The sequence below is a fragment of the Pelodiscus sinensis genome, chromosome 10 (genome assembly GCF_049634645.1).
Source record: "Pelodiscus sinensis isolate JC-2024 chromosome 10, ASM4963464v1, whole genome shotgun sequence".
Taxonomy (NCBI): domain Eukaryota; kingdom Metazoa; phylum Chordata; order Testudines; family Trionychidae; genus Pelodiscus; species Pelodiscus sinensis.
Window position 1 is genome coordinate 9961419 of NC_134720.1, and position 13393 is coordinate 9974811.

The window sequence follows — 13393 nt, forward strand, 5'->3', positions numbered from 1 at the left end:
CCAGAGTTCCACTGTTCAACTGATATTTAAATATCCCTGCACCAATTAAAACTTTTAATATTTCTGAAACACATACAAAATGCTATTATGCTTTTCAACTGAGACTTTCAAGATCGAAAAAAAAATCAGTATAACATTTAGTGGGCTTTTAAAAAGAACTTATAATCAAAGTTGATATTTTATTAGAAAGCAGTACAATGTTACCATTATATGGATAGATGAGCTACAGTGTTAGGGTATGTCTACACTGCCACCCTAGTTCGAACTAGGGTGGATAATGTAGGCATTCGAACTTGCAGATGAAGCCCGGGATTTAAATATCCCGGGCTTCATTTGAATCTTGCCGGGCGCCGCCATTTTTAAATCCCCGTTAGTGCAGACGAGATGTACCGGCAGTTCGAATTAGAGAGCCTAATTCGAACTACCTACTCCGTGCCACGTGTAGCCGCGGGCACGGAGTCCGCACTAACAGGGATTTAAAAACGGCGGTGCAACTTCGAATGCCTACATTAGCCACCCTAGTTCGAACTAGGGTGGCAGTGTAGACATGCCCTTAGATATTTCTTCCAAAAATGTGATTCCCCTTTTTATAGGTTTTCAAGAGGTAACTAAGTGTGAATTATGTCCAAAAAACACACACTTTTCTACATGTTTATAATATATATGTTCAGCATACTTTTATGGTGCTGTGTGAATAGGGTACTAGATAAAACATCCAAAACTCTGGTGTCTGAATGTAAGTAGCAGTAGTAATTTAAAATAACAAAATTACTTCCTGAATTGATGTTTCTTCTTAAAAAAAAAATTGCAATGGTTTGAGGAATTTACATGATTATTTCTGTATACACTGAATGTGTATCTTCTTATAGCTTGGTTCATTCCTAAATTCATCCCTTTACAAACAGTATTTAAATAGATGACATGTTAATATGTTATTTGATTATGAGGTAATCTAAGAAGAAAGTATAATTCTGTTTAGTAACAGAGGAACTCAACTCAAATGACTTCAATTTAAGTTACCGGAGTCTTAACTTTTTTAACTCAGGCCACTTATGTATGTACCTAAATACAGATTTAGCAAACTAAGTTTAAAGCACATATTTAAAAACAAACAAACAAAAAAAACCACTTAGCCAGGCTTTTAAGGCAAGCCAACTCAGCATCACCTTACTTTTATTTTTTGTGTTTCTCCTATCATGCTCTCCTCTTTCCTACTAAAGTAGAATTTAATTTCATTAACAGAGACAACTTTTAGTGTGCCACAGGTACAACATAAGCTTTATTATGAGGTTTGAAGAGAGAGTGTGGAGGCAATTAAAACATATAAAACATTCATAATATTGAGCACAGAAAGTTAGGTAACCAGACAGGTAATTTTCAAAAATAGTTCTCTTACTCAATAGGGATTAATTTAGATCAATCAACTAATTGAATAGTTAATGGAATTTGCATCGACTATTCCATTAGTCGATAAGGGCAGGGAGCACAGGGCCAGCAGGGGGCTGCTTGAGTTCCCCACACACCCATGGTCTCTGCAGCACTTCTGCTTTTAAAAGACAGAAGCACCATCAGTTCCCCACTGTGCTCCACCCCCAGATGGTGTTCAGGGGAGGAGGAGGAGACCGGCTTTTAAACTGGCACCCCCCAGCACTGGCTCCTGCTCCCCCAACTTGCTGCTTCTCTCTAATAGAGGTGAGAGGAGGGGGAAAGAGTCATTAGTCAACTGTTCGGTAAACATATGCTTCTTGGATAGTCAACTAGTCACTTGCATTTCTAACTCAAATAATTCATGCCTGGAACATCTAAAAGAAACATCAAGCTTCGCATGCATGCATTTTAACCAGCGGAAGATAATATAGCAGGGGAAAATTAATGTTTTTTATGGATTCACGTTAGATACAAAAGACATCCACATTAAATCAAACGAAGCTTTCACGGCTAGATAGCAAATCCTGTAATTAAGATTGCTATTATAGTTGGTATTAAAAATGTAAATTAGTGAAAAGAGCAACTAAACATGACATCACATGGTCCATATTAGGTATGTGAAAGGTTAACCGGTTACTAGGTGATGCTTACCAGTTCCAGTTAACCGTTAACCATGTTTAACTGCTTAGCTAAGTAAATGGGATTTTTTATCCCTAGTTCATATTCTATAAGGAAATTGCAGAAATTTTCAAGATTTTTTAAAATTACTCTATATTTAAAAACCAAACTGTTACTTTGCTTTGTACATACACCATGCAAATAAAAGTTCTGGAACATAGCTACCAATGTTGTTGTGTCTTTGCAACTATTACCATTCATTTTGTGCACAGTAATAACATCTTGATTTGTACAAACAGCAGAAAAGCCTTGGAAAAGGCCCTCAGAATAAATATGTGCAATCATAATGTGTTCCCAATAATCACTCTTTTAACCTTATCTACATTAAAATGTCATTACCAGAATTCTACTTATGGCAAAAAATCCTCTTAATTTACCTACTATTTATGAAACCCAGAAGTGTACTACAGTCATTACTAAGTTTTAAACAGAGGATCCTAAATAAACCTTTAGCTGTAACCTCAATATGCTTAAAACATTCAGCTCTGCATCTGATTCTATTATACATAAATAGTGATCTCATTTTTACCTCTCACAAAAACCTCACATGATCTAGAATGAACTCTGGAGGCACTAGAGCCTAGTAATTCCAGGTTTCAAAAAGAACTTGAGGAACCACACAGTAGACAGAATACAGCACCATATTTTAGGCATTTTATGTGTTAGAAATTTAGAACTCACTACTAAAATAATTAAATGTAAGCAATAGAGAGAAACAAAAATGATGAAATGCAGAGACCAGTCCAAAACCAAAAAAAGCACACTTTGCCAGCAGTGAAGAGTAACAACAACCCTTCATGTATGTGTTGGGTCGGGAGATGAGTGAAGGACAGTGTGTGTTTGTGAGAATGACACACACAGAGTGTGTGAGAGTGACAGATTTGCATTGCCAAGCTCCCTCCATCCCCTTCTTTCTGTGTGGAGATCAGGAATAGAAGTGGTGGTGGGGGGACACTGATATTAGGGCCCCCCCCCCCAACACACACACACACCTCCCTACCACACCCTGCAAAGCAAGCAGGAGGCTCCCAGGCCAGCAGCTCCAAAGCAGAGGGCAGGTACACCATGACAGCAGGTGGAAGGACAACTGATGTACCAGAGCTTGAGAGCTTCCTGATCAAACCAGCAGGATCACCTGCCAGAGGCTCCAAGATCAACTGGTAGATCCCAATCTACTGGTTAGTGACCACTGTCTTACTGAATAAACATTTTACAACAGAAATCAAGGATTTCCAAGAGATGGTGTTTTCTTAGCATGTTTGTACACTTTTGTCTGCATCTAGTTTAGGGTCATAATTCAAAATGATCTGGACAAATTGGAGAAATGGTCTGAGGTAAACAGGATGATGTTTAATAAAGACAAATGCAAAGTGCTCCACTTAGGAAGGAACAATCAGTTTCACACATACAGAATGGGAAGCGACTGCCTAGAAAGGAGTATGGCAGAAAGGGATATAGGGGTTATAGTGGACCACAAGCTGAATGAGTCAGCAGTGTGACGCTGTTGCAAAAAAAGCAAACATGATTCTGGGATGCATTAACAGGTGTGCTGTGAGCAAGACATGAGAGCAACAAGAATGATTAAAGGTCTAGAGAACATGACCTATGAAGGAAGGCTGAAAAGACTGGGTTTGATTAGTTTAGAAAAGAGAAGATTGAGGGGGGACATGATAGCAGTTTTCAGGTATCTAAAAGGGTGTCATAAGGAGGAGGGAGAAAACCTGTCCATCTTGGCCTCTGAGGATAGAACAAGAAGCAATGGGCTTAAACTGCAGCAAGGTAAGTTAAGACTGGACATTAGGAAAAAGTTCCTAACTGTCAAGGTAGTCAAACACTGGAATAAACTGTCCAGGGAGGTTGTAGAATCTCCATCTCTGGAGATATTTAAGAGTAGGTTAGATAAATGTCTATCAGGGATGTTCTAGACAGTATTTGATCCTGCCATGAGGGCAGGGGACTGGACTAAATGACGTCTGGACATCCCTTCCAGTCCTAGTATTCTATGATTCTATGTTACCAGAAATTTATGATAAGATAAAGTACCCCTGCATAAGATGAGGCTGTATCTTCTATGAGAGAAATCTTAAACTATCATCAGTCAACCAACTACACAATAAGGCAATTCAAGAAAAATCTTAAAACTATATGGCTCAATCACTTATGTCACAAACAACTATGGATACTAAATGTAAAAAATTCTCTTATAATAGCAAGTCAATGGCACTCTTACAAACACAAGTAGGTCTGTGGGACAATATTTTATGCTTTTTGTTATTTTTAAAGATCAGTTTTGTACCATTGCACAAGAAGACTGAATGAAGTGTCAAATGATACTTCTCACAATAGCAACTAACTTCTGACACTAACAACTAATTTGCTTATTCTGGTTTATGCAATATTATTCCGTTAAACTTCTTTAACTAGAAAAGCCATGCATGCATGCATACATACGTGTGTGTGTATGTATATGTATATAATAATTAAAATATACTTTGTTAAATAAGAAACTCTCTGTATTACTTAAAAGTGAACAAAATAATATTTTCGGATCATAGTATTGTATTTCCTCTGTTTATGACCTCATAAACACCTAAACACCGTAAAGAAAGTTGCATTTCCTGATAGGAACGATAAAGTATAACTGAGTAACTGTTTCAGCAGTGGGGAATCTAACACCTGAGGGTCGATTGCAGCCCCCAGCTTGTCTGGATCTGGCCCTCGGGGTTCAGAGCTCTCCCCACCCCAGTATTGAGGAGCCCATGCTAGCTCTCCAGCCCCCCACCAACACTTCCCCCCGTGCAGGACTGAAGTACACAAAGTCTACTAGCCTGGATCCTCCCTAAGCTCTGGTGTGCGAGGGGAATGTGAGGAGTGTCTTTCTCCTTCTCAGATGGGGTGGACGTCAGTGAGGGTTTGTAGGTATTTTTTTTTTCTTCTCGCTTGTGTGTGGCCCCCAACTGATTTTTCTGTGGGTCAGAAGCCCCCAACCTAAAAAAGGTTCCCCCCCCATAAACCAATAGGCATCAGCTTATTGATATAGTCAGTGTCAATCACACTCAGGCTGCCAGGGAGGCAGCTTCTCTGCAGCAGGGCAGCAAAGCTACCTCCCCGGGAGCTCGGTGGGCAAGGACTGACTGCCTGGATCCCTGAGAAGTGGCTTCACTGTGGCAGAGAAACCACCTCCCTGGGAGTGGAGATGGCAGGGGCTAGCCACCCAGCTCCCAAGGAGGCTTCGCTGCAGGCTCTGTGGTATAAAGCTTATTTAAGATATTATGTTATTTAAGCTTATTTATACGGCAGAGCCCACAGCACGTAACCATATAACCGCTGAGATTTTTCAACTGTCGCATGATTATCTATTTAACCAAATTTTAAAATCCCTAGTACCTGATGATACCTTGAACTGCTGTAAGGGAAGCACAGAACTTGTACTGGAGTGTTTGACAGAGAAGTAAAAAAATATTAATTTTCAAATATTTTGTTTTTAAAGGCAAAGTACCTTTTTAGAGCCACATTTTATATAATTATTTTTAAAAGAATAAGTCTCTTGTCTTAAAGAAATTGAAAAGTGGTAAAGTTTAATCTTTTCCCATGCACCGGATGTGTTAACTAACATATTTTCTTCAGGTAAAATACAAGTTTTAAATAAATTACAACTAGATTACTATTTTTCATAAAAATAAAAATGAGTTAAAATCAAAATGTAATCTCTGACAAAACAAGAGAAAATAGTCCCTTCACAAAAATGTTAGGTCACATTAGATTTTATGGGAGCCCTTTGCTAAGTGATAGCCCAATCCTGCCAAGTTATTTTCACATCCAGAGTTATTCCTGCATTGAGTCCTATGAGGACTATGCATATAAGTAAATTTGTATGATCAGGCCCTAGTACTGGCAATTGTGTCACATTGGAAAATTTTATATATATATACAATATTTGAGAGTCAGTCTCCTGTAATATAAAGATAAAAAAGCATGTAACCGAAATAGGGGCAAATGTTGTGCAGTCCTCCTAACCAAATTCTAACTTAGATAATTAGTTTGCCTACCTAAAATTCTCCCTGTGGTTTCATTTGGAAACAGTATTCTTCTTCAGTTCCATCCTAAACTGTTGTGCAGTGTTGCTGAGCGTTGTTAAACAGTAGCCGTTTTACATCCCAGAAGTGGTTCCATTTCAGTGATGGATGAAGTGGTCCCTGTTATAGTTTATATATCAATTTGTTACATTTGTAAAGCATTTGGGGAACCTTCAGAATGAAAGGCAGCATACAAATTAAATATAAACAACATTAGCTGTCATTCATCCTCTTCAAAATAGACCTAAAACCAATCTACACACACAAAGCAATTCAAGATGTGCACAAAGCTATATCACCACTAAAAGCCTCTCATTTACAAACTGCTAAAATCTAAAATAAACTTATAATGAAATGTCCTAGGCCAGGTCTATACTACGGGGGAAGGTCATCTTAAGGTACTCAATTTCAACTATGAGTTGCTGTACCTTAAGCCAAACTTCAGCACTATTCCCACAGCAAGAGGTCAATGGGAGAAATGGCACCGACAGGGACATCCTCAGCATTCGATTTAGCAGGTCTTTACTAGACCTACTAAATAGAACAACAGAAGCTCAACCGCGGCAGTGTCAATCTTCCCACAAGTCTAGATGTGACCCTAGATTCTAATCTGTTAATTTGCAAGGGACTGAGCATTCTAACCAAAGGTAATTCTCAACCTTAATCATGGGTTCTGTTTTGGGGAGGGGTCTAAAACAGAGGGTGAACTCTATCAGCCCTAGGCAAAAAAATTATGTAATGTGTCAGGAGCAGAGGGGCTTTGACCCTTCCTAGTCACCATCCTTGTTGGCATTCCCAAATTCTACCCCACTATTTACTATTTCAGTACAAAGCAACTAAAAAAACCAGGTACTGGGCTTGTTAATTATACAGATTAAAACAGCCCAATTACTGAAAGGCCTCATTTATCTTTTGTATATTGACCTACTCTGGGCTACTGTGTGCTGCAATTTTGCAAAGGTGAAGTCACTTACTCTATTCTTTTTCCTCATCATTACTGCCCTGGGAGATCAACTCACTAGCAAGGCCATTAATTTCTCTTTAGTCAGACTACAATTCATTCTCCACAGCTGAAAAGGTGAAGTACATCCTCCTCTCATTAAGGCAGATCTTTTTCCCCTCTCAAGACACTGACAAGCAGATTTTTGTCTCTGCCGGTTTTGTAACAGGAAGTCTGTTCAAACCCCAGCTCTAAAGAGGAAACAATGCGTGTCAACATCAACCCAAGAGCAGCAGAAGCAGCTAGTGAAGCATGGAAGCCCTCCCCCTAAATATTTGTCAAGCCGAAGACACAGAATTGTCTCGAGCAGAGACCAAGAGTCTAGGCCTGCCCTACAGAGAAAGGGCCTACCCTGATGTGGGGGAGGCGAAAGTAGAGACAGTTTCCAGATAACCCAGCTCTACCCACAGGGGAAGTTCCTCACTCAAGTACTGAGGAAGAGAAAGACCACAGAGACCTTCACCCCAGCCTCTCCCTCTCCCCGCCACGGGGCCTGGGGAGGCAGGAGCAAAGTTCAACAGGAGCCTTCTTCTCTTCCCGAGGGGTCGGGGGGGGGGGGGAGGTTTCACACTAGCATCCCCCATCACAGGCCCGCGGGACGTAAAGTGGGGGGAGGCTCCAGACACTACCGCCTTCAGGCCCTAAGGGCTCCACGGCCGCAATCCGCCGCCAGCCCAGGCCCGCGCTCGGCGGCAAAGGCCAGCCGGGACTCGCGGCGGCAGCGTGACTGTACCTTCGCTCGGCGCGGACTGGGCCTGGTGGCGGGTGCCTCCCTCTTCTTGGGGTCGTGTCTGCGGCCGGGAGACAGGTCGTTGGCGTCTCCAGCGGGACCTTGCCGGCTGAGCCCGCTCCCACCCTAGCGGCTCTGGAGGAGGTACACGACGCGAGGCGCTCGCCTGACGGTCTGTCGCTCGCTCCCTCCCCCGCCCCACGGTGCTGCGCAGCGGCCCTTCAGCGCCCTGCAGCTGCGGCGGCCTGCGCCCGACTCCCTACCGCAGCCGCTCTGCTGCCCCTGGCGGCGCGGCGGAACAAACGCGCCCGGTGTAGGCACCGCCTGCCTGGCAGCCGCGGCCGCTCCCAACTGTACCCCGCGCCGCGACTGCGCGACCGGAACCGGCGCTTAGCAACCGGAACGGGTCTGCCAATAAACTCGGTTGGGAACGGCCCTTGGACACGCTTAGCCCCGCACCACTGCTATGCTGGTAGCGCAAACACAATGGCCGCCCCCACCCTCGGCACTAAACCCTCCCGCCCACAGCACCGCCCCCGCCGCCCACGGGCCCAGCGCGCAGTGACCGTCCTCGGACCCTCTCCGGCCACAGCACACGTAGCACTCACCCTGCGGGGTACACACAGACCCGGCCTCCGGCATCCTGCCCCTCAGCGCAACGAACCGGCCCCGCAGCGCTGCCCATCCCTCAGGACACAGCACACACTAACCGGCCCCGCAGCGCTGCCCATCCCTCAGGGACACAGCACACACTAACCGGCCCCACAGCGCTGCCCATCCCTCAGGGCACAGCACACACTAACCGGCCCCACAGCGCTGCCCATCCCTCAGGGCACAGCACACACTAACCGGCCCCACAGCGCTGCCCATCCCTCAGGGACACAGCACACACTAACCGACCCCACAGCGCTGCCCATCCCTCAGGGCACAGCACACACTAACCGACCCCACAGCGCTGCCCATCCCTCAGGGACACAGCACACACTAACCGGCCCCACAGCGCTGCCCATCCCTCAGGGCACAGCACACACTAACCGACCCCACGGCACTGCCCATCCCTCAGGACACAGCACACACTAACCGGCCCCACAGCACTGCCCATCCCTCAGGGCACAGCACACACTAACCGGCCCCACAGCGCTGCCCATCCATCAGGGCACAGCACACACTAACCGACCCCACAGCGCTGCCCATCCCTCAGGGCACAGCACACACTAACCGACCCCACAGCGCTGCCCATCCCTCAGGGACACAGCACACACTAACCGACCCCACAGCGCTGCCCATCCCTCAGGGCACAGCACACACTAACCGACCCCACAGCGCTGCCCATCCCTCAGGGACACAGCACACACTAACCGGCCCCACAGCGCTGCCCATCCCTCAGGGACACAGCACACACTAACCGACCCCACAGCGCTGCCCATCCCTCAGGACACAGCACACACTAACCGACCCCACAGCGCTGCCCATCCCTCAGGGGCACAGCACACACTAACCGACCCCACAGCGCTGCCCATCCCTCAGGGACACAGCACACACTAACCGGCCCCACAGCGCTTCCCATCCCTCAGGGCACAGCACACACTAACCGGCCCCACAGCGCTGCCCATCCCTCAGGGGCACAGCACACACTAACCGGCCCCACAGCTCTGCCCATCCCTCAGGGCACAGCACACACTAACCGGCCCCACAGCGCTGCCCATCCCTCAGGGGCACAGCACACACTAACCGGCCCCACAGCTCTGCCCATCCCTCAGGGCACAGCACACACTAACCGGCCCCGCAGCGCTGCCCATCCCTCAGGGCACAGCACACACTAACCGACCCCACAGCGCTGCCCATCCCTCAGGACACAGCACACACTAACCGACCCCCCAGCGCTGCCCATCCCTCAGGGCACAGCACACACTAACCGACCCCACAGCGCTGCCCATCCCTCAGGGGCACAGCACACACTAACCGGCCCCACAGCGCTGCCCATCCCTCAGGGGCACAGCACACACTAACCGGCCCCACAGCGCTGCCCATCCCTCAGGGCACAGCACACAGTAACCGACCCCACAGCGCTGCCCATCCCTCAGGGCACAGCACACACTAACCGGCCCCGCAGCGCTGCCCATCCCTCAGGGCACAGCACACACTAACCGACCCCACAGCGCTGCCCATCCCTCAGGACACAGCACATACTAACCGACCCCACAGCGCTGCCCATCCCTCAGGGGCACAGCACACACTAACCGACCCCACAGCGCTGCCCATCCCTCAGGGCACAGCACACACTAACCGACCCCACAGCGCTGCCCATCCCTCAGGACACAGCACACACTAACCGACCCCACAGCGCTGCCCATCCCTCAGGGGCACAGCACACACTAACCGACCCCACAGCGCTGCCCATCCCTCAGGGGCACAGCACACACTAACCGACCCCACAGCGCTGCCCATCCCTCAGGGGCACAGCACACACTAACCGACCCCACAGCGCTGCCCATCCCTCAGGGGCACAGCACACACTAACCGGCCCCACAGCGCTGCCCATCCCTCAGGGCACAGCACACACTAACCAGCCCCACAGCGCTGCCCATCCCTCAGGGCACAGCACACACTAACCGGCCCCACAGCGCTGCCCATCCATCAGGACACAGCACACACTAACCGGCCCCACAGCGCTGCCCATCCCTCAGGGGCACAGCACACACTAACCGGGCCCACAGCGCTGCCCATCCCTCAGGGGCACAGCACACACTAACCGACCCCACGGCACTGCCCATCCCTCAGGACACAGCACACACTAACCAGCCCCACAGCGCTGCCCATCCCTCAGGGCACAGCACACACTAACCGACCCCACAGCACTGCCCATCCATCAGGACACAGCACACACTAACCGACCCCACAGCTCTGCCCATCCCTCAGGGCACAGCACACACTAACCGACCCCACAGCACTGCCCATCCATCAGGACACAGCACACACTAACCAGCCCCACAGCGCTGCCCATCCCTCAGGGCACAGCACACACTAACCGGCCCCACAGCGCTGCCCATCCCTCAGGGCACAGCACACACTAACCGGCCCCACAGCGCTGCCCATCCCTCAGGGCACAGCACACACTAACCGGCCCCACAGCGCTGCCCATCCATCAGGACACAGCACACACTAACCGGCCCCACAGCGCTGCCCATCCCTCAGGGCACAGCACACACTAACCGGCCCCACAGCGCTGCCCATCCCTCAGGGCACAGCACACACTAACCGGCCCCACAGCGCTGCCCATCCCTCAGGGCACAGCACACACTAACCGGCCCCACAGCTCTGCCCATCCCTCAGGACACAGCACAGACTAACCGGCCCCACAGCACTGCCCATCCCTCAGGACACAGCACACACTAACCGGCCCCACAGCGCTGCCCATCCCTCAGGACACAGCACAGACTAACCGGCCCCACAGCACTGCCCATCCCTCAGGACACAGCACACACTAACCGGCCCCACAGCGCTGCCCATCCCTCAGGACACAGCACAGACTAACCGGCCCCACAGCACTGCCCATCCCTCAGGACACAGCACACACTAACCGGCCCCACAGCGCTGCCCATCCCTCAGGGCACAGCACACACTAACCGGCCCCACAGCGCTGCCCATCCCTCAGGACACAGCACACACTAACCGGCCCCACAGCGCTGCCCATCCCTCAGGACACAGCACAGACTAACCGGCCCCACAGCGCTGCCCATTCCTCAGGACACAGCACACACTAACCGGCCCCACAGCGCTGCCCATCCCTCAGGGGCACAGCACACACTAACCGGCCCCACAGCGCTGCCCATCCCTCAGGGCACAGCACACACTAACCGGCCCCACAGCGCTGCCCATCCCTCAGGGCACAGCACACACGAACCGGCCCCACAGCGCTGCCCATCCCTCAGGGCACAGCACACACGAACCGGCCCCACAGCGCTGCCCATCCCTCAGGGCACAGCACACACTAACCGGCCCCACAGCGCTGCCCATCCCTCAGGGCACAGCACACACTAACCGGCCCCACAGCTCTGCCCATCCCTCAGGGACACAGCACACACTAACCAGCCCCACAGCGCTGCCCATCGCTCAGGGACACAGCACACACTAACCGGCCCCACAGCGCTGCCCATCCCTCAGGGCACAGCACACACTAACCGGCCCCACAGCTCTGCCCATCCCTCAGGGCACAGCACACACTAACCGGCCCCACAGCGCTGCCCATCCCTCAGGGCACAGCACACACGAACCGGCCCCACAGCGCTGCCCATCCCTCAGGGACACAGCACACACTAACCGGCCCCACAGCGCTGCCCATCCCTCAGGGACACAGCACACACTAACCGGCCCCACAGCGCTGCCCATCCCTCAGGGACACAGCACACACTAACCGACCCCACAGCGCTGCCCATCCCTCAGGGCACAGCACACACTAACCGGCCCCACAGCGCTGCCCATCCCTCAGGGACACAGCACACACTAACCGACCCCACAGCGCTGCCCATCCCTCAGGGCACAGCACACACTAACCGACCCCACAGCGCTGCCCATCCCTCAGGGACACAGCACACACTAACCGGCCCCACAGCGCTGCCCATCCCTCAGGGCACAGCACACACTAACCGACCCCACGGCACTGCCCATCCCTCAGGACACAGCACACACTAACCGGCCCCACAGCACTGCCCATCCCTCAGGGCACAGCACACACTAACCGGCCCCACAGCGCTGCCCATCCATCAGGGCACAGCACACACTAACCGACCCCACAGCGCTGCCCATCCCTCAGGGCACAGCACACACTAACCGACCCCACAGCGCTGCCCATCCCTCAGGGACACAGCACACACTAACCGACCCCACAGCGCTGCCCATCCCTCAGGGCACAGCACACACTAACCGACCCCACAGCGCTGCCCATCCCTCAGGGACACAGCACACACTAACCGGCCCCACAGCGCTGCCCATCCCTCAGGGACACAGCACACACTAACCGACCCCACAGCGCTGCCCATCCCTCAGGACACAGCACACACTAACCGACCCCACAGCGCTGCCCATCCCTCAGGGGCACAGCACACACTAACCGACCCCACAGCGCTGCCCATCCCTCAGGGACACAGCACACACTAACCGGCCCCACAGCGCTTCCCATCCCTCAGGGCACAGCACACACTAACCGGCCCCACAGCGCTGCCCATCCCTCAGGGGCACAGCACACACTAACCGGCCCCACAGCTCTGCCCATCCCTCAGGGCACAGCACACACTAACCGGCCCCACAGCGCTGCCCATCCCTCAGGGGCACAGCACACACTAACCGGCCCCACAGCTCTGCCCATCCCTCAGGGCACAGCACACACTAACCGGCCCCGCAGCGCTGCCCATCCCTCAGGGCACAGCACACACTAACCGACCCCACAGCGCTGCCCATCCCTCAGGACACAGCACACACTAA

General features: G+C 50.9%; 1 protein-coding gene across 2 annotated transcripts in view; it reads right to left on the bottom strand.

The window, feature by feature from the left end:
• Positions 1-8280, bottom strand: part of CAB39 (calcium binding protein 39) — a 92418-nt gene extending 84138 nt beyond the window's left edge. Inside the window, exons 1-2 of one of the 2 annotated variants that reach the window (XM_075937496.1) lie at positions 7916-8280; positions 6156-6302 (exon numbers count right to left, since the gene is read on the bottom strand). The gene's annotated coding sequence lies outside the window, so the exon portion shown is untranslated. The remainder of the gene's footprint in view (positions 1-6155; positions 6303-7915) is intronic. The other variant, XM_075937497.1, reaches the window with a different exon arrangement.
• Positions 8281-13393: the final 5113 nt, after the last annotated feature.